The sequence below is a fragment of the Callospermophilus lateralis genome, chromosome 13, assembly GCF_048772815.1.
Source record: "Callospermophilus lateralis isolate mCalLat2 chromosome 13, mCalLat2.hap1, whole genome shotgun sequence".
Lineage (NCBI taxonomy): Eukaryota > Metazoa > Chordata > Mammalia > Rodentia > Sciuridae > Callospermophilus > Callospermophilus lateralis.
Genome location: NC_135317.1, coordinates 9,424,179 through 9,447,953, shown reverse-complemented (window position 1 = coordinate 9,447,953; position 23,775 = coordinate 9,424,179).

The following is a 23,775-nucleotide window of genomic DNA, read 5'->3' as shown; positions in this document are numbered from 1 at the left end:
GTCCTTTAAATATAGAATTTTGAAAAAAATTTGATTTATGAATGAGAGTAAATTTATGAATGAAAGTAAATAAAGTAAATTTGAACAAAATATCTAATAATCAGTTTCCATTTTATTTTTAAAGGAATGTTAATGTGAAAAGTGTAGCTGAGGGTCTATCTGAGCACTAGCACATCAAACTAGTCACACAAAACCCTGGGTTTGATTCTAAACATTAGAAAAAAAAAGTATAAATGTATAAAAACATGTTTCAAGGCAGTAAAAAAAATGATCCATGGTGGAATACAAACTTTCTTTTTAAAAAATATTTATTTATTTATTTTTAGTTGTAGTTGGACACATACTCTTATTTTATTTATTTTTATGTGGTCCTGAGAATCAAACCCAGGGCTCCACACATGCTAGGTAAGCGCTCCACCTCTGAGCCACAATTCCAGCCTGAATACAAACTTTCTTGAGAGCAATTTAGAAATTCTGATCAAATATCTATTTTAAAGTTCCCCTACTTTAACTAAATAACTCTATATTGAAATATTTTTTAAAAGTAAAGAAATATATAGAAAACAATTTTTTCTTTCCTTTTCTTTTGTTTTCATCCCCACCTTTGGTACCAGAGATTGAACACAGAAGAGCTAAACAACTAAGCTACATTCCAAGGCCTTTTTCTTTTTCTTTTTTTTTTTTAATTTTGATACAGGGTCTCACTAATTTGCTTAGGATCTTGATAAGTTGCTAGTCTTGCTTTGAACTTTTGGTCCTTCTGCCTTTGCCTCCCTAGCTGCTGGAATTATAGGCACATGCCATAGCATCTGAGTGGAAAATGATTTTTTTCTAAATGATATTTCTTGAAATGTTAATTTTAATAAAATAACTTCAAATGTAAACAAATAGCACCTCAAATTCTGTTTGTAAAACAAACAGATTTCTAGCAGATGAGGATCCATATAGCCATTAAAACTGTGTCAGGAAAAAAAATTCATTTAGTTTTTAGAATAATCACATTTAATAATATGTTATCTTATTTGTAAGAATTTTATTTTATTCAAGTTTTCTCCCTTGCAAAATGCTAACAGGTCAGCAGTTAAAAAATAATTATCCGTCTTATTTTGACTATAATAAAGGAAAGGGTTCCACCCCTTCTTTCAATCTAGTATATAATACCTCAAATTGTGGAGTTGTTTCAATTTTGCATTTTTATACTTAAACTTTGATACCCTCTTTTTTTAGCTCATACATCTTATTTTCCAGGTGTGATTTTTTTTATTAGTTTTTACATGTAGTGAATACTGTGAGCAGTGACTTTAAAAAAATTTTTTTATTGGTTGTTCAAAACATTACAAAGCTCATGACATATCATCTTTCATACATTTGATTCAAGTGGGTTATGAACTCCTATTTTTACCCCAAATACAAATTGCAGAATCACATTGGTTACACATTCACATTTTTACATAATGCTTAATTAGTGACTGTTGTATTCTGCTACCTTTCCCCGTCCCTACTATCCCCCCTCCCCTCCCTTCCCATCTTCCCTCTCTACCTCATCTGCTGTTGTTCAATTCTCTCCCTTGTTTCTCCACCTTTCCCTTCACAACCTCTTATATGTAATTTTGTGTAACATTGAGGGTCTGCTTCCATTTCCATAAAATTTCCCTTCTCTTTCCTTTTCCCTCCCACCACTCATCTCTGTTTAATGTTAATCTTTTCCTCATGCTCTTCCTCCCTGCTCTGTTCTTAGTTGCTCTCCTTATATCAAAGAAGACATTTGGTATTTATTTTTTAAGGATTGGCTAGCTTCACTTAGCATAATCTGCTCTAATGCCATCCATTTCCCTGCAAATTCCATGATTTTGTCATTTTTTAGTGCTGCATAATACTCCATTGTGTATAAATGCCACATTTTTTTTTTATCCATTCATCTACTGAAGGGCATCTAGGTTGGTTGCACTGTCTAGCTATTGTGAATTGTGCTGCTATGATCATTGATGTGGCAGTATCCCTATAGTATGCTCTTTTAAGGTCCTCAGGGAATAGTGCAAGAAGGGTGATGGCTGGGTCAAATGGTGGTTCCATTCCCAGCTTTCCCAGGAATCTCCATACTGCTTTCCAAATTGGCCGCACCAATTTGCAGTCCCACCAGCAACATACAAGTGTACCCTTTTCCCCACATCCTCACTAGCACTTTTTTTTTTTTCAGGTAGGAACTGAATCAATACCTATTACTTTATTTGGGATAGACACAGATTGCATAAGATTCTCACTACAAAATATTTTGTTGGAAAGAATGCTGTTCTTTACACTCTACCTTCTTTCTATTGATTTCTCAGTGTATTCTCATCTTCCTCAGGGAATCCTTTCTGTAGATCAGATTTCTTTATTACATCACAAAACTCTTTTTTATATCATCTTTCTTAGATTATATGTCTGTCTTCTCCAATAGACTTTAAGCTAAAGAACAGAAAGGGGTCTCATCTGCTTTATCTGCAGAGCACAGCATAATATGTCACACGTTGTAGACACTCATTGATTTAGTGTATGAATAATGCATGTGAAATATACAGCATTAATATATGTAATTACTTACGTATTTTGTTTCTACTTTCTTTTTCTTTCTGACAGAGTCTATTAGCCTGTCAAAAACCCAGAAAGCAATTCTATCACTTCAAAGAAAAATAAAGCTTAAAAAAGTTACTGCTCGACTTCATAATGGCTGCCAATTTTACTGGAGTGAGATGGTATCTTAGGGTGGTTTTGATTTGCATTTCCAAAAAAACCAAAACACACAAAATTCACTCATACCTTTGTAAGGAGCTGCCTGTCTGGGAATGAGTTAATCAGAGTTGCCTGCTCCTGCAGGGTTCCTTTAAGGACATGTGCCTGTTTAGTCAGGTCAGTGCCTTGAGGAACATAGCTTTGATTCTCATTGTAACTCTTCCCTGTAATGTTCTCTTGATAACGGGATGTTATTCTGTCCTTGGGAAACTTGGCGGTACATTGTAAGGAGTTCATAAGTAAATTATTCTTTGCTTTGTTTCTGTTTATGATATCTTAAAATACCATATGGTGCACAAATATTCCTTAGTGTGAAAACTGTATAAATATGCAGCACGGCTAAATAAAGTTGCAGTTGCTTCACCTTAAGTGTGGCTTCTGTCCTTCCACTCCCCAAACCTCTTTTTCAGGACTACGTGGTGTCTAGCATGCCACATACCTTCAGTCATGTTCATAAGGGAAACTCACATATTCCTTCCATATTTTCAATACACTGGACTTTTCCTTCTGGTACATGACTGAAATTTCTCTGCCTCCACAGCTTCTTTTTCCTTCATTTACTCACTGTTCTCTCTCTCTCTCTCTCTCTCTCTCTCTCTCTCTCTCTCTCTCTCTGCCTTTCTCAATGTTTATTCCCTCTTCTCTTCTCCACTTCATGATTTCCAACTCCACTGTCATGTATGCATGTCTTCTATAGAAACCAAGAGGGTCACTCCCACTAAAACTTGCAGCTAGACTTTTCGTCTTAAAAAAGACACTTATTATCTTTCTTGCTTTTCATTACTACATGAATACTAGGTTTGTTTTTCCAAGTATTAGAATATACCGGTAATCATGTTAGAAATCAATATTCTGTTCAAAGAACAGTATGTAATTCTTACCATGGGCATGTCCATATGCTTTCTCTTTTGCTGTATGATGTTTCTAGATGAGTGAGAAATGCACATCTGTAGACTACGCTCAGAGAATACCTGCAAAATAAATCACCCAAAGAGCTGAATGAAAACTTCATAAGCACTCTTTCAGACATCACCCAAATTTTGATCTTGAAAATAAAATGTAGACATGTACAGACTAAACAGTCATACTTTCCACAGGGGATCCTAGCATTTGTGCTTCAGATGAAGCTGAACTCTTAATCTTCCTATGGCTAATGATTTGGTAAAAGCAGGATGGAGTTCACAAAAAAGGTATTCCCTGACAACATGCTAACAAATGAGTATACACTCCAAAGCACAGGAGGAATGATATTCATTGTAACTCACCTGACTTCACATTCCCCATAAAATGTGAGAAGGTTTTCAAGTTTTATTTAAAAGAGTTTTGAGAAATATGCTCCGTACTACATAGGATTACACATTTCAAAAACTCGAATGACAAAGTTTTAGTTTTAAAATATGAGACTTAGGTGTTCTGTTGGGGATGTGACATGAGAATAGGGCCCCTGCCCAGGACACATCTCCCAGGGAAAGCTGCACATCCAAGGTCTTACACATGCCAGACAAGTGAAATACATCTAGATGTATGCCTGAGCTCTAAAAGACTATTTAAAATGTGTGTTTTAATTTGGATTCCTTTACTTTCTTCAAGCGAGAAATAACAAGAGAAACCAGGAAGAAATGCTTTATATGTTGACATACCTGAGGCTGGATATGTTAAGCATCATCAAAACTTTTGTGCTCTTCCTCTGAAGTCATGTCAAAATGGGTCTCTGCTGACAAAAGAATACATTTACTCACATTCCTTAGAACTGAATTAGAAAGAGTGAATATCAATCCAAATAGAAAGAAGTAATTGTAACACCAATACAACTTAATATTTCCAAATATGTTTTCCAATTAAATTTAATGTTAGGTAAATAATTACTGGTTTCATCTTTCCACAGTTTTTCTTTTTTCTTTTTCTTTCTTTGTGTATGCACCTTGGGAGTGGACGCAGGAACTTGTGCATTCTTGTCAAATTCTCTACCCCTTATTTCTATCCCACAGCTGTTTTAATTGGCATCCAGAGTCCTCTGACTGGAATGAACACAGCCATTCTTTAGCCTTGGACTTCCAAGAAGCTGTGAATAAAGATGTTTCCATTTGCAACCAACAAACACTGAGTTCTTCAGGGAGTATTTTTCTTATTCAAATCATCAACCCACTCTTTGTAGAGGCATGACAGGATACCAGGCTCAATGCACACTACATTGCCAATATTTATCTACTCATAATCAATGAAGTTTGCTCAGAAAAAAACTTCAAAATCTACATGGAAAGAAGGGCTGATTCTGGGAAAATGTTGGCGTAGAGTAAGCTGCATTCTAAGCTGCACCATAATATAGATCTGAAAAAAATGGGTGAAGAGCTTCTTAGAAAGGTGAGTGAAAAGAGGGAATTTTTCAAATCCCTAGAAATTCTGGACACTCAGAAGGTCTTAGGGATCCAGAAATCTGTAGCATGAACAAATAAAGCCCACAGTCTGTATTTAAATACCAGAGTAGGTCTGCCTCTGACCAAGGGAGGGAGAGGAGAAAAAAGTTGTATTCTAAGTTGTGCCATGGTGTGTCCTGCTAAAGAGAATCCTGAGATAAAAATTGCTGCCTAAACTGATCTGTCCAAAAGACTTCACTATTCACTGGTGCTTACAAAGCATGCTGTTCTCTCAATGTGTGATGGAAGTGCTGAGGCTGTAGCCATTCTCAGGCAATAGTGCCACAATAGTTTCTTTGGTTCAGTTTCTCTAAACAATACACACACACACACACACACACACACACACACACACAGACACACAATAGGATCATGACAGTTCCTTTCATGGGACCTAAGTTGTGCCTGATGAAAGGTGGTAGAAACTGGTACAGATTAGACTATACCCATGAGACTTCTGGGGGAAGGGCAAAGAAGAATCAATGTGTCTGACAGCTAATGTAACAAGCTGAAGTGTACTGGGATCTAAGAAGGCAGGGAAAATATGCCAGAAATGGTGGTTTTTCTGGCTACTCACCTCTTGCAGAGACAGGTGAGAGGTGACTAGCCAGAGAGCAAGAGACAGTAAGAACATGAAATCATGTAGGTCACTATTTATCTTAGAATTGAAGAATTGGTGAGGACTAATGCCAGAGAACAGTGGAGAAAGGGGAAAGGCATAAAGATGCAGAGTGAGGCACAGCTCTTATTAGAAATAATTTCTAAAAAATTTAAAAAGTTTGGTCTTTCACACTCTAAAGAGAGGCTTACGGTGACATTTTCATGGTATCTAGATCACTCCAAATGCTGGAAACAGGGAGAATGTAACAGTATAAAATGGAGAAGAAGCAGTTCAGAATAGAGGGGATGTTCCCAGAAATATAGAAAAAAGATTATTTGCTGTGACTAATGACTATCATTGTAGGGGCAATTCCCCCCAACTTCTTTGGAAAAACAACCTTACATGTGGAAAGGCTTCTAGCATTTCAATTGTTTTAACATAGCATTTCCCCCAGAATGTTGTAATGTAAAACTTACCTGATTTGACTGTCTTTTCTTTCACCTTGCCTAGTCATTTCCATGGAAGAGGCACTGTGATAGTGGGCTCAATGTGCTTGGAAAGAATATAGTGCATAAGAATATATACTTCATTCACTACAAAGTTAATAATTTAGAATAAATATAGAACTTTAATTACCTTTGTATGAGAAGATAAGTACCATGAGGCTGAAAGAGAGGATATATTCTCAATCAAATGTGAAGAGAACAAAACAACTCCTATATTACTGATGTCTCAACATAGAGCTGAGGTCCATGGGTTAGCTGTGCACAAAATTACTGTATCTCTTTGGTTTCTGCGCTGGTTGGTTTTGGCTGACTACAATCATGTGACTGAAAGTAAATAAATAAATTTAGTGAATAAGTTTTGTGAAACATGCTGTTCATTTTACAAATCTGAGGTTATGTGCCCAGTGACCATAAACAAGAGAGACAAGGGTACATATGCCAATGCAAAGATGCAGGCTGAAGGAAAGTTCAGCAATATTCCATCAGAGAAGCAAAGAAGGGCCCTGAGAGATTCAGTGGCAAAGGAAAAGTAAAAACAAAAACAAGCCAAAGTACATATCTTAGTAGAAAACTTTTGGATGAATTTAATTCGTCTAATTTTAAGTTTGTAAACATTTATTCCATTGTCCTTCCATTTTTGTTTAGTAAGGCTAAATCTGTGTTCAGATTCCAGGGGAAGGTCAGGTTCATTTCTCAACAAAGAAAAATATCTAAATCATTCAGCTGAAATACATACTTTGACACTGACAGCTACACCACCTATTGTTTGTTTCTCATACACAGGTGAGATGCTGGTTTCTCTTGTGCATCCTCTTTTCCTATATTCTCTGGTATAACTAGATTAGAGTTTCATGATACTTTGAGTCCTTGTCACTCTCCAAGAGATAAGATCAGCATAAAAACAAGATGTATGCAATCACTTGATGATACTTGATGTTCCAGTGGCTCTGCACTTAGATTTGCTAAAGGAAAATCCTTTCCTGACCTTTTTACATGGTGGCCTGCAGATAGTGATGACTGGAATCACTTTTGGTCATAAAAAAACATGGATGCACAGACCAGCAAGGTCAGAATGTGCATTTTCAATAGGATTCCCTAAAGACAATCTATTAGAGTTTGATAATTTGGGTCTGTACTTAGTCTGCTTCTCATTTCCCTGCCTTCAAGTGCCTTCCAATAATAGAGAGGGATTTCTACCTGATGATGTTCCCAAACCTGAAGGATGAGAAGTTCTTTCTGTTTCATATACTTGCTGTATTCTTCTGCTTTTCTCAAATATTTCCCCTTCTCTTCTCCAAATTTTCCAAAGTACAGTTTAGAAATCTATGGATTTAGGTATCAGGCAATAATCATTTGCACACTTTTCCACTTTCCATCCTTCTGTGTCTGCCCTCTATCATCCCAGGTAGCAGCAAGAATGTCTACAATATTGCTTTTTTTTTAACTTTCTCAATTTGTTTATATTCATATCTTGAGTCATGTGTACAACTGGAAACTCCCATTTCTTTCCACATTTTGAATAGGCTGGTCTTTTTCTTCTGGAACATGAATGAAATTTCTCTGCCTCCATGTCTTCTTTTTTCTTCATTTATTTACTGTACTTACTCTCTCTGCCTTTCATAATGCTTATTTTGTCCCTTCTCCTCTCTACTTCACAGTTTCCAACTCCCCTGTCATGTATGCATGTCTTGTAAAGAAACTAAGAGGGACACTCCCATATAACCTTCAGCTGGACTTTTGGTCTTAAAGAATACAACTCATTATCTTTCTTGCTTTTTCATTACTACATGTTTACTAGGTACATTTTTCAAAGTATTCGAATATACAAGTGCTCATGTTAGAAATCACACCAGGGGCATGTCCGTCTGCTTTCTCTTTTGATGTATGATGTTTCTCTCTATATGAGTGAGAAATGCACATCTATAGACCACCCTCAGAGAATATCTGCAAAATGAATTACCCAATGTGCTGCCTGAAGATTTCATCATCACTCTTTCAGGCATCACCCAAATTTTGTCTTGAAAGTATATGAGGAAAACTAGTCTGACTGAAATTGCTGCCTGATTGGGCTCTGTGATGTATTGTGTGCCTTTTTGTTCACTCTGCCTGTGATCCCCACACAGCACTTGAGATGGGTGTGAATTTCCAAAATGTCAGCCACACTGCTGACCAAGACATGACAAAGCAAAACTCCATCCTCTTAAATTAGACCCCTTGCCTTATTTGGATGGAATATTCTATGAATGGCTTCTCCCCAATAAATAGGTGGGTTTCAGGCATGCTCTCTCTCTTTTGCCGCCTCTTGTTCTTTTCTCCGGCTCCCTTGTGGGAGCTGAGGCTGAAGAGTAATCCTGACCTGCCAAAAAAAGTATTTTCTGTGTCTGTGAAATTATTTAGTGCCAGCCCAATTCACCTGGAGTGACATGACAATAGGAGAAATATCCTGCTGCAGTGTTAGGGGAAAATTGCACAGGGTGGAAATGGGGAAGCTCCTCTCTATGGAGCTGAAAAGGAGAATTCTACCAATCCCGTTAGTTGATGGAGAAAATTAAATAGACACACTCATACATTGCTTGTGAGCCTGAAAATAAAAACTTCTACTCTGGACAGCAGTGTGGAGGTTCCTCATGAAAACAAGGAATATAACCACCTCAACACCAAGCCATAGTACACGTTGGTATTTATCATGAGGAAGTAAAAGTCAGTTTGTGAGATACATCAACATCACTGTAGCAGTGTGATTTACGATACACAACCAGTCCAGAGAAATGAATGGACTGCAAATTCCTGCTAGCAGTATCAGGGTGCTGGACAGAAGTCACCTTTACTCAGAATCTTTTTTCTGGACATTTCTCATATGAGATCAGAAACCCCAGAATTAAATATATATATATTTCCAATACTTTGCTGTGTCATTAATTCAGTGGCTCTGGAGGCCTACCCCAAAACGATCTGGTTGTGTCTGGGGAAGAAAATGAGAAATAGAGACACCAAGAGCTCTGGGAAGCTACAGTAGGTCTTGTGGTCTATGGAAGGACTAGAAAAACCCAGGGCACATTTATTCTGATGTTGTGTTTGCAGTTCTGTGACATCAGGCCAGGGATGTATCTGGTAGAAAATTCTTATCATGCAGCACCATACATGTGAGCAGATATCCCAGGTACTGTCAAACCACCATGATTAGTGGCTTTTGAAATATTTGCTCCAAATTCTGCCACATAGGTGGTTCTAAACTCTTCCCTTAAATTTACCTTTCTTAAATTGTTCCTACTGTATTCTTTTGAAGAAAATACGTCCTGTCTAGGATAGACTTTATGGGTCTGGAAAGCAGATATTAAATACATGGTGTACATTTTATACAATACACAGTTAATAATTTAAGATAAACATAGAAGTTTTTAATTACCTTCACAAAAGAATGTGTGAAATCCTGAAATACTGAAAAGCAAAAGAAACATAATCCACAAAACATGAATATGACAAAACCAAGCACGCATTTGTGCTGAATCAATGTGGAGCCATGTTCCATGGGTTAGCTTTGATAAAGAATGTTTTAGCTTTGGGTTTCTGTGTTTCCTGGTTTTTGTTGAGTAGGAATATGATTCAAATATACTGAAAAAAATCCAATATTGGTTTAATTAAACATGCAATTAAGTTTTCAAAAGTGAGATTACATTTTAATTACTATAAATAGGTCCACATACCAAGCTAAGGTGTCGAGTGATTGAAGGAATGGGAATATCTAATCAGAGGAACAAATCAGAAATTTCAGGGCATAATTATATAAAATGAAGAAAAAAATTAACAGCATGTTTGTTTAATGTAGCCTATCATAATCATTTACTCAACTTTATTACAGGTTTATATCCTGTTCCTCCATTTGTTCTTCAATATAGTAAATCCAAAGTTGTGATAACAGTCCAGTGGAAAGCATAAATCATTTCCATTGAGAAAAGTTCTCTGAACTGATCAGCTTACATATATACTTTTTAAAATAATATATTTTTCCATATCCAGGCAGGACCGTGGTGTATCTTCTTTCACTGTAACCTCTGGTCTAACCCATTGAAAATTTCTTGATGCACTTATTTGAGAAGACATAGGGACTGTATCTAATAAATAATGTTCAATAAACATAACAATTAAAATATAGTAATTAAAAGGGAAAAAGTGAACTGAAATGCCAAAGAATTATAAGATATGAATAACCTATTAAATTTCAAATTAATTGGCATGTATAAAAAGAATAACAGCTATTCAAAGAATAAAAAAGGTTTTCAAAAAAATAACATATACCGTCTGCAGCATATAAAATGAGCCTGGTATAGTATATCTTGTATATATGTTTAGTATATATTTTTATGAAATATCAGTCCATCAGACTCTTAGGTATCTAGAGATGAGGACTTGGCAGAGTAATCGGGTGCATTCCTAGCATTCCCAAAGCCATGATTTCAGTAAAGAAAAAATTAACTATCTTTTAAAATGCCCAGTCCTTCTGAAATGTTATGTTTCTCATCTCAACTACTTACATAAATTTGGAGGACAAGATAGGGAGATCCAAAGACCTCTGAGTCAGCACATATATTTTGTACATGTTCCCCAACATATGATTCACTAAAGTTTGAGAGTTCTTGTGCATGCTTAATCTTCTACCAATTCCTCTAACTTAACTTGCATATTTGATGTTTTCTTTTCTTTGTTATTTTGTTATTGGCACTGGGGATTGAACCCAGGGTTCCCTAACTTCTGAGCCACAGTATCAGCCCTTTTTATATTTTATTTAGAGACAGTGTCTTGCTAAATTTCTGAGGGCCTCATTAAGTTACTGAGCTGGCTTTGAACTCTGGCCTCAGCCTCCAGAGCTGCTGGGAGTATGGGCATGCACCATGTGCCTGGCCATTTAATTTTACCTATTTGAAATTCTCCCTATCTTGTCCCCCAATTCATAGGTGTTTTAGAAGTCATAATGTTTCCAGGGAACATTTTATCAGGCCATGATAATTGTGCACCTGCTCCTTTTTCTTTTCTTTTCTTTTTTTTTTTTTTTTTGCTGTATAGTTTTTTTTTCTCATTCTTCATTTCCACTTCTCTCCTCTCCTTCCTTATTTCCTATCTTTATCCTAATCTAAGCAGGTCTGGAAATGAACCTAATAAAAATTCAACTCCTCTAGGGACACTCAAACTTACCATTGAAAAGCTACACTATTTCAATCTCCTTACTATTTATTATTTTCATTTCTTCCACTATTAAATCATACTTTTGCTCATGTTTTAAACATACATTGATTATAAAATGCATGGTTCTTACCTTCTATATGTCCATTTACACCATCTTTTGCCCTTTGATATGCATCGCCAGATAAATGATCAACACGATTCTGAGGAAGAATCTGAGAGATACTTCTGTAAAACTAATATCACTAATGAGTTACATGAAGATTTCCTAATCACTATTCTAAGGAGACACATAGGTTTCCGGATTTGAAATAAATTATACTTAAAAACTAGAGAAGTACACATTAAAAATTGAAACATTTTATATCAGAGTGTTATGTATCCTCTGCAAATAAGCCAAATATTATAGTCATTTGGTTACTAACTCTATAAACCAGGAAAGAAGGACAATAGATAAATGACAACGTGGGGGCTAGGGTTGTGGCTCAGTGGCAGAGTGCCTATCTTGCATGTGTGAGGCACTGGGTTTGATTATCAGCACTGCATATAAATGAATAAAACAAAGGTCCATCAACAACCAAAAGAATTAGGAAGAGAGAGAGAGAGAGAGAGAGAGAGAGAAAGAGAGAGAGAGAGAGAGAGAGAGAGAGAGACACTGACACTAACTGATGTGCATATTTTCATCAGGAAGTAACTCCATTACACCAAACCCTACACATCACTTACCACTAAAAATTACCAGACCTTCTACCATGTATAACACATATAATATATAATATGTATAACTTGTGTAAGTTATAATATATAATATGTATAACTTGTGTAAGTTGTGTGTGTGTAAACGCACACATACACACATATACATATGTATACATATATATATATTTGTACACATTAAACATTTAAAACACTCTAATTATAAGCTTTTAGTGTTTAACTAAGATATTTTGTTATAGATCCTGAATTATGTCGCATCAAGTAGAAAAGAAGCCACGTTCTCACTCTTTCATTCAGGTAAGCAAGGGCTAATAGAAATCTAAATATCTTTTGGTAAAACTTTTACTGATAGAAAAACTGCTTTAATAATATAATAAGGTTGTTCTAAAGAAGGTTTCTTTCTTTTTCAATATATGGGATAGAGTATGTATCAGTTTCCACTCAAGAAAAAATTAAAGAAGAAATCATACAATGGTAAAAAACATGTATGTAGATGAATACAGTGTTTACTGACTGCATCCTGAATTTGAGTTAAATCAACTGTTGTGTGACTGCACAAACACTGGGAATGGTCAAGCAGTGGAATGCAATCAGAGAGAGCCAATGAACAGATAAAAACAAGGAATATGTTTTTCTTAGAGTAATAAAAGTTTCATAAAATAATTTAACTGCAGCAGTTTTCCTCTCTGACTAGGTGGAAGCTCTTCTCTGGCAGGCTCACACCCTCTATAATCTCAAGAAAATCATGTTTTAAATTCCAGTAAAGAGTTCAACCAGCTGGATTCTGCGAGATGTCAATGGAGGACAGTTACACTGCAGATTCTTCTCAAAAGAATCATAAGCAACTACCCACGATACTTCTTCACTTGGAGTCCTGTAAGGAGCTCTGGAAAGCTGTACTCATGGTTAAATGGTCATCCAATGGATAGACACTGAGGTAAGTTTCAATTGGATGTGCCTGTAGGAACTATGTGACAGTGTCAGGATTGATTTTGGTGGAAAACTTGCTACTACAATCTCCAGAGAGGAGGGATGATTTCCTGGGTCTGGCCATCTCACTATTCTTAGAGGCATGTGAAAGAAGAAACCCCACTTCTTCAACTGGAACAATTACAATCACTTCCCTGGTGATTAACAGAGGGGTTTCCCCCTGTAGAAGGTCCCATTGCTAGGACTCTGTCTTTCAGAGATCAGAATCTCCTGCATGTTTTACATCTCCAAGACACAGGGGATGCCTCTCTTTACTGGAATTGTTGGTACCCACCTTTTTAGTCCAGATTAACAGAGATGTGTTGAAAACTCTTCTTAGCAGGAAACATGGTGTGCTGGTTGGCCACATTATACAATGAAGGGCAATGGGTGACGTCACCCTGTTAAAACTGGTGTTTTGAGATTAGTAACAGTAAAGAAGATGAGTTGTGTGTAATTTTGTGGGGTAGAACATTTTTGGAGTGCTTGGGAAAGTCTTTTATAAAGTTGTTTCCTGCATCTCCCCCAACCAAGCACACATCCTGCATGCAATCCATCTCTACTATGCTTAGAGAAAGTGGGACCAAAGACTTGGAATCTTGCATGATCCTGAGCTCACTGAAAGAAGTTGGGAATTGGGGGTTTAAGCTCAGACTGGCCCACAGGATCCATGTGTGAGAGTTCTGTTGACAGCTCCTACTATAGCCGGAGTCTAATCCCCAGGTACACAAAAACCAATATTATGAATGATTTACCTCTTCATATGAAAATGATCTTATAACACTTCCTCATAGGCATGGGCAGAGCTTTTCCACATTCAAGACTCCACAACCAGTATTGGCCTGTTTGGGCTAGAATTGAGAGGAAACCCGTACAATTATAGTTGCTCCCCAGAAACACTCCCAAAATGGTGAATTTCAAAACTAGAATTAGGGGAAGAAAGTGTCTATATTTAAATTATATCAGATAAGGAAATCATATACTTTTCTTGGTACTGCACTTTTAAGTGGCTTTTCTTTATCATTTATTTTTCACTTTCTAACTTACATTATCTTTCAATTGTTTTATTTTCTTTGTACTTGTTTTCTTATTTTTCATTTGTATTTACACTATTTTTCTTTTTCATTTCTCTTCTTTTTTCCATCTTGTCATTTTTTCTATATATATTTAGGATACATTTTGGAATCAATAATGCTAAAATTTGGGGAATTGTTTATTATTACCATTTATTCATTGGTTACTGGAATTGTAGAGATCATTTTTAAAAATTTTTACTTTGATTATATATCAACATGCTTAGCTTATAAATTTTTTATATTACTGGTGGTTATTCTTTCCTCTTAAAGTACTTTGGATTAGTGGTCCCAACACTTCTGTCAATGACCTTGGGGCTTTGAAAATAGAACATATACTCTGTTCAGAGAATATCCAAAGAGAAATCTGCTCAACAATATTACTCACATGTAAGAGGGGTATATAAATCTATTTGAACATCTGCTCATACCTCTGCATATTAAAACAGGAAACATGATAGATTAAGGAACTAAGACACTACCCAAAACGTTTAAATCCACAATAATTAAATACAATTACATTGATGTGTAAGATATGGTGAGCAAAGAATTTAAACAATTTATTATAAAAATAATTTTTTAAGGAACTAAAGGACTAAAAATTAAATTATTGAAGGAAATCCAGGTTTTGAAAGAAAATCCCAAAAATGATATAGAGTTTTTGAAAAAAGGCAGAAAATTTGGAAGTAATAAGTTTATTAACTCTAATAAAATTTCAAATAAAAATACTGCCAATATACTACATCAGGCAGAAGGAAGAATATTAAGTCTTGAAGATAAGGAAGATGAAATAAAACTTTCCGGCAGTAATAAAAAGAGAGACTTTAAAAATAATATACAAGCATTCCAGGACAACTTTAAAACACTAATTGAGACTAAGGTCTGAAGGAAGGAATGTATATACAGACTACAGGCAAAGAGAACTTATTTGGTGAACTCACACCAGAAAAAAATAACTCTTAATTGCAGAAATAAGATGAATATCAGGCACAGAAAGCAGTTAGAAGGCAAACAGACTTGGCCAAAAAAGAAACTGTCCACATTATATTTTGGATAAAATGCCAAATTTAGAGCAAAGAAAGATTCGTAAGAATTCATGAGAGAAGCACCAAGTCATTGATAAATGGTATGCATCTGGATAACTCTAAGGTCCAGCAGTACATGCAAATATATTTCAAGCACTAAAACAGAAATACTATAGTGGCACCCTCTTCTCCACCAATGTATCTTCATTAAGCTTCCACAGAGACTCACCACAATTTTCTTGTTAGCAACACATCAGAAATGATCTCTACAAAATGGCTCAAATATGGTTAGACACTCTATTTCCTGTTGCTCTGCTCTGTCTTGCAAATAAATAAATTTACCCATGAACTTAATGAATATACTCTGCTATTGTGGTAAAATCTATATAATCCCTGACTCTTCTAAGAAATGGAATAATAGGTAATTTCTGAAAACTTGCAGAAATAAATTACTTTAATGTAGACCCTTGCAAAAATGTACACCTCCAAACTCCCCTCTCCATACCACTGTGTGTCAAGCTCAATAAATGTCTAGGCTTGGTATTTAGAGGAAGAATTTGTTTTAGGTGAATGTCCCCACTGGGCAGGCTGCAAACAATAAATCTGCTCCATCCTAATTCCTCTGGTGTCCAGTCTCATCTGTCTTACTTCAGTACTGCCAGTCTACATTGGTATCTGCATCAAAGTTATTCTTCAGAAATAAAAGTAGAAATAAAGACCTTCTAAGAAAAGAATGATCAAAAATAACCTATGACAACTAAGCTAACACTGTAGAAGATTCTCAATGGAATTCTATATACACAAGAAGAAGATTAAAATGAATCATGGGAGAATACAAGAGAATAAATGTCACAAGAAGAGTGGAAAAACAAATGGGAAGTAAGAGTGAACCCTATATTATAAAGAAACGCACCTCAGTATTCTAACACTGAATTCACATTGTGGTAATTATCACCTTAAAAGACATAGACTGAAATACTTAATGAATAAGCAAGACCCAAATGTATACTGTTTATAAGAAAAAAACCACCCGAATTAGAAAGATGTTCACAGAATAAAAGTGAAAGGATGGAAAGATATTGCATGTAAATGGAAGCCAAAATAAATAAACAAATAAAAGCCAAGTGGTAGCTATTTGCAAACCTGATAAACGAGACTTCAAGCAACAATTACTCAAAAGTGGCAAAGAAGGTTACTACATACTGCTAAAGGGAAAAATCCAACAAGAAGTTAAGTGACTGTAACTATTTACACATGAATGGCAGTGAAACCAATTTTATAAAATAATCACTATTAAGCCTAAAGGAACAAATAAGACCCAATAAAAAAGAGAAGTGTGGGTGACTTTAATAACTAACTTTAATCAGCAACTGGTTATATAGACAAAGCATCAAGAAAATTCCTATATGTCACTTTTAATTCACATACTGTCAACTTAACAGTTGCCTACACACTATTTCATCTGACAAGAGCTAAACTCATTTTTTTCAGAATACAAAAACCTTTCATTATAATAGATCATATATTAGAATACAAAGCAAGTCTTAGTAAACACAAAACCAAAATAATTCATTTCACCCCTTACCACATCACAATGGATGGCTATTAAAAAACAAAACATACAGCATTTTTAACAAGTGGGTCTGGGAAAAATTTATATACACATTCAGAAGAACAAAATTTGATCCTTATTTCTCACCCTTCACAAAAGTCAACTCAGAGTGGGTCAAATATTTAGGAATTACACAAGAAACTTTACAACTGCTAGATAAAATTGTGAGCTGAATTCTTCCACATATTGACACAAGCATCAATTGCCCTAACAAAACTCCTAAAGCATAAGAAATAAAACCAACAATCACTAAGTAGTATGACATCAAATAAAATACTTCTGAACATCAAAGAAAACAAGACCATAAAGACAGAGCCTAGAGAATGGGAGATCTTTGTCATCTGATCAAGAAATGTAGGTTAATACTCAGAATATGTAAAGAACTCAAAACCTTATCACCAAAAATATTAGTAACCCACAGAATAAATGGACAAAACTAAAGGGATTTTTCTTAAAAGAATTACAAATGTAAAATAAATGTATATTAAAAAGTTCAAAATCTCTAGTAGTTTGGGAAATACAAATCAAATCTGCACTGAGATTTTATCTGACTCTCTTCAGAATAGCAATCACCAATACCAAAAGTATAGTAAATGTTGATGAAAATGCAGAAGAAAAGTACACTCGTATATTGTTAGTGGGATTTCAAATTAGTACAAACACCTTGCAAGGCAATACACAGATTCTTCAAAACTCTAGTATTTATTACCCAGATCTCCTTGTCCTTGGTACATATTCAAAAGATTTAAAATTAGCATATTATAGGGATGCAGCCACATCAAATATTAAGGAAGCATGATTAAAAATAAACAGGCTATCAAAAAAAGTCTAAGTGCCAATCAACAGATGAATGTGTAAAGAAAATGTGGGATATATAAATAATAGTGTTCTATTTAGTCAGTATTCAATAATAAAAAATGATATTTGCTAGTAAATGAATGGAACTGGAACACTTCCAACTAAGTGAAATAACTCAGACTCAAAAGTCAAGGATTGAATATTTTTCCTCATATTAAAAAGGAAGATAAAAATAAGGGGCATATGGGGGCTCCATGAAAATAGAAGAGAGGTCAGTGAAGCAGAGGAAGAATATTGAGAGGGATGGAAGGACTGCCAAAGGAATTGCGGTGGAATGAATCTGAACAAATTTTCCTATGTGCACTTATGAATATATCACACTGAATCTGATCTTTATATATATCAATGATGCACTGATTAAAACAACAACAAATAAATACAAGAAAGATCAGTGGAATATAAGAAAGGTAACAGAAATCAAAAGGGAGAGTACTGAGAACCACGCTGAAAAAATATATATATGCTTATATGATTATTTAAAAATAAACCTCAATATTATGTAGAAAATAATGATCTAATTAAGAAAAAGAAGTAAACAGTGAGGAAAACTACAGAAACTGCATGAACACCTTAGGAATGAAAAATACAGTTGCATAATCAAAGGGTCACTGATGAAATCAGGGGGGAAATTTCAAAAAATACTTCAGAACCACATGAGAATCAAAACACAGCATCCGCACATGTACGGAATACAGTAAAAGCCATTCTTTTTTTTTCTTTTTCTTCTTTTCTTTTATTGAGACATTGGATGTATACATAATAGTGGGATTCATTATACCATATACAGAAATGAATATAACGTATTTTGACCAATTTTACTACCCAGTACCTTTCTTTTCCTTTCCCATGTCTCTCCCCTGATCCACCAAAAGTGGTTGTATGTGGGCAGTTTATAGCAATGGCTATTTCCATTTAAAAATGTGAGATATTTCAAATTAAAAAACCTCAAGATATTTCCCAGGATCTAAGAAAAACATTAGTAAATCAATTCTAAAACCAATACTAAAAAAGAATGAATAAATGTCAGAGCCAAAATTATAAAGTAGAAAATTAAAACAACAACAACAAAAACCAAACATAGTAATAATGAAACAAATAATTGGTTGTTGAAAAGGTAAATAAAATTGATAAACCGGGCTGGGGATGTGGCTCAAGCGGTAGCGCGCTAGCCTGGCATGCGTGCGGCCCGGGTTCGATCCTCAGCACCACATACAAAGATGTTGTGTCCACCAAAAACTAAAAAATAAATATTAAAAAATTCTTCTCTCTCTCTCTCTCTCTCTCTCTCTCTCTCTCTCTCTCTCTCTCTCTCTCTCTCCTCTCTCTATAAAAAAATTGATAAACCATTAGCCAAGGTAACTAAAAATTAAAAAAGAGAAAGAAGATACAAATGAATAAAGCTAGAAAGAAAAACAGAAATATAACAACAGATACCACTGAAATCCAGAGGCTATATAGAGACTATTTGAAAAACTTATATTTTAATAAATGAGAAAATCTAGACTATTTTAAAGACTTAAATTGCAACACATGAAAAAAATCTAGAAGACATTGATGAAATATGACCTAAAATTTTTGAATCAAAGGGATAGAGATAAACAAATAGCTCAATAACAAGCAAATAGATTCAAGCAATAACAACAAGCCTCAAGGACCAGAGGTGAAAGCATGACTGAATTTTATCAGATATTTAAAGAAGAACTAATATTAATCTTCCCATTACATGTAAGAGCAAAGGAAAGATGCTTCTTAATCAAATCTGCAAAGTATTTCCCTGATTGGAAAAGTGAATATGGACCCAACAAGGAAAAAAATAGAGACCGATATCCTTGAGGAATATAGTATAAAACTTCTCATAAAATCTTTGCAAATTACATTCAACAACACATTAAAAATGAACATACAGTGTCAGGCATTGTGGTATGTCTATATTTTCCGAAATGAATAAGGTTGTTTCAGGCACACTGTAATTTCAATGCCAGCCTGGGCAATTTAGTGAGACCTGTTTCAAACTGAACAATAAAGGGGGCTGAGGATGTAGATCAGTGGTATAGTGCTCCTGGTTTGAGTCTCTAGTTTCACATAGAAAAACCATATATGATGATCAAGCTGATTTTGCTCCAACATAAGTCAATACATGCAAATTAATAAAACTAATACACCACATTTAGAATCAAGGGCAGAACTACATGATCATTTAAACATCTACAGAAAAAAGCCTTTGACAAAATTTAATGGCCCTCCATGACAAAGCCAGGAGGAATTAGACATAGGAGAAGCTTATAAAGATAATAAAGAACAAGTATATCAAACCCAAAGCCAATAGTATAATGAAAAGAAAATTTTCTCTAAGATCATAAAAAGGCAAGGATGTTCATTGCCACCAATCTCACTAATCCAGTACTTAAAATTTTAGAGAAGAGGAAAAAAAGAAAATGGATTCAAATAGTAAAGTAAAAATGTTAAATTATTTCTATATGTAAATGATATAGTCCTATTCTTAGAAAACCATAAATGTTACATCATGAGAATTCTACTTCTGATGAATTAATTCATCAGAGTAACAGGATACAAAATAAACATATAAGAATAAATATTCTATATATCAATAGCACAACTGGTGAGAATGAAGCAAGGGTAATAGCTCATTCAAATAGCTAATTAGCTACAAATAAGCTTAACCACGTAAGTGAATGACCTCTTCAATGAAAATAACAGACTGATAAAAAAGGAAATTAAAGAAGACAATAGAAAGTAGAAAGATCCCCTATGATCATGGAAAGGCAGAATTAATATTTTGAAAATGGCTATAGTACTATAAGTGAATTATAGATTCCATGTATTCCCATTCAAAATATAATGATATTCTTCACAGAAATGGGGAAAAACTACTTCTAAATTTGTATGAAAGAAAAAAATACTTAGACAAAGTGGTGCTGATCATAATAGCAACAACATATATACCACAATGCCCAATTTCAAAATATAAAACAGAGCCATAGTAATAAAAAAAAAAACATGGCACTAGTGCAAAGACCCATAGACCAATGGATAGAAGAGAAGTCAGAGAGCCAAACCCACACAGGTACAGTCATGTGATTCTAGGCAAAGATGCCAAAAACACATGTTGGAGAAAGATAAAAGATATTTTAGAAATAGTGTTGGAAAAACTAGACATACATGTGTAGAAGAAGAAAACTAGATGCCTATTTTTTAACACTGTAAAAGATTTTATTCAAAAAAGATTAAAGACATATGTGCCAGACTAGAAGCTTTAATACTGCTAGGAAAAAGTATACGGAAATCAATTCAGTACATAGGCAATTACTTCCTGAATAGAGCTTCCTGCAGCTCAGGAAATAATAGAAACAATGGGTAACAGAGAGTTCATTAAATTGCATAGTAAGTGAGTAAGAAGAGTAAGAAGAGGTAGCCTCCAGAATGGGAGAAAATCTGTGCCAGCTACTTTTCTGAGAGAAGTCAATATCCTGAAAATATTAACTCAAACATCTTAACACCAGAAACACAGAAACCTATAATAAATGAGCAAATGAACAGTTTGTTTTCAAAATAAGAGGTACAAATGGCCAACACGGAGGTGGAAAAATGCATAATATCTTCAACAATCAGAGAAATGCAAATTAAAACAACACCGCTCCCATTTTCCACCATCCAGAAAAAGCAATCCTAAAGAAAGCAAATAATATTGGGAAGAATTGATGAGAAAAAACCTCTTATATGCTATTGGTAGGAACACAATATTCCTATGGAAATCAGTATGAAGGCTACTCAAGAAACTGAACATAGAACTACTTTATGATTCAACTATACTACTCTTCAGTATTTATTGGAAAATATTAAAGTCAGGGAACTTTAGAGATATACATATGTCCATCTTTATCATGACCATATTCGTAGGAATCAAGTTACAGAATCAGGATAGATGCTTGTAAACAGGAGAATGAATAAAAAAATGTGCCATATATACACAAAGAAGATTTCTATGCATTGAGAACAATAAAAATCAATTTTAAGAAAATAAAGGAAACTGGAAAGCATCATGTTAAGAAAGATAAGCCATACTTAGAAGAAAGAATTATATATTTCTCTCATATACAAAACTAGAGGTGGAAATGATCAACATAAACATATATGAATGGATGTTAATAAATTTTATCCATTAACAGGGATGAAATTGGAGGTACAGAGGAAGGAATGTTTAAGATAGGATTGATGGAGTATAATTAATTGATCTACATGTATATACAAATATGCCACAGTGAAAATTCTGTGCATTAATTTTTAAAAATTGACCTTTTTTAATTTTTAGAAGTTCATTTATTTTTAATTTATCATGTTCATTACTATTGTTACTTTTTCTGTTTGGATTCATATTTTTCTTTGAATACATATATATATATATATATATGTTTTTTTTGTTGTTGTTTTCTTTTTAGTTATATGTGACAGTAGAATCTATTTTGGTATAATTCAACAAGCACTGACCATCAAATTTTTAAGCCTATACTGATTGGTGCTAAATATAAATTACTTGAAGCTTTAATAAAAACAGGAAAAAAAAGAAAATATTGATTTCTTAAATATCTAAAATATGACATTTATTTTCTTATCTTTCTATTCATTATAATACCAAAATGATTGTGATGGTAATAACACACCCTGCCTTCTATTCATTGAAAGATGTCAAGAGTAAATGATAGACAGATGTGACACATTGTTCTATATATCCAGCATGTACTTCCTCTAAATATTCCTATATTTGGCCTAATATTGAGTTGCTGCTCTTGTTAATTTTAATATTTCTTATTTTAAATATTAGCCATCTTGGCAATCATCAATCTGAATACTTATCTTTCCCTTCATAAAAAATTCTTTGTATGCATCCCCTTATCTCAGCTTCACATTCATAAAGCTATGATTTTGGCTTCTTTTCTATTTATTTCCTTCCATAAAGGCACACCAAAAAATTGTTTATTCCAACCACATTCTATCAGTGTTAATTCTATACATGTATCTCACCTGTTGCTTGTTTTCTATTATAACCTTTTAGCCTTATATTTCTTTCTATGATGTTTGTCTTCATAAAACATTATATGTGTAAAAAAAAAGGAAAGAGAACTTTTAAAAACACATTACCTTTGAGTCAGGTGATGGAAAGAAAAGACAATCATTCTTTATTCTGATTGCCTGCACAAGTGTGGTTTCAACTATGTCATTCTTTTTAATGGCAGTGTTACCCCTGTCAGGTATGTTTCCACTGTTTAGGTTCCCAGTGTCATGTTAAATTTCTGACAATAAAAACAAATTAAACAGTATATAAAAATTCTGAAATTTTAAGTCAATAAGCAGCACAAAATCAGGCAGTCTTCAACTAGCTTACCATCCTTCCTGGATTGCCTTGAAGTTTCAGTTAATTTTCTCCTTCATCCCAGGTGTTCTAGAAAGAAAAAAAAATTAAGGAATAATAAGAACCAAAGTTGACAAAATAATAAATGTTTTCCATGACTGCAGGGTACAACAGAAAGACCAGAGGTTTCTGAGTCATTTGGATGTATACTCAAACTGAGTTTTCTCACTTACTAAGCCATATATTCTCACGGGGTTAAGATTATGAGTCATGACAGAGAGATCTCCAAAATGTCACTCCCCTCATGTCCAATTGATTGTTACACAAATACTGAAATCCATTATACTATTTTCTTAAGTTTAATGATGTAGGTTAAAAATGGTAGCCATCTGTATTTAGAGTACTTTTGAAAAAGACTAATAATTTGAGAAATTATATGTGATATTTCAATGTTTTTATGACTTATATTGGCATGAATTACCTCTTAAGGAGAAAGCTCATAAGATATGAGCTTTTTGATCCTTCCAAGAAAAAAAATGACAAAAGCAATTTTGTGAGGGTGATATCAATGAATAAAAACCACACAGAGCTGCTAAACCAAAACATTAACTCAATAAACAAACCACAGTGACAGAGATTGCACAATGAATAGATGCTGAAGAGATGTTTTCTGCAAGGAAAT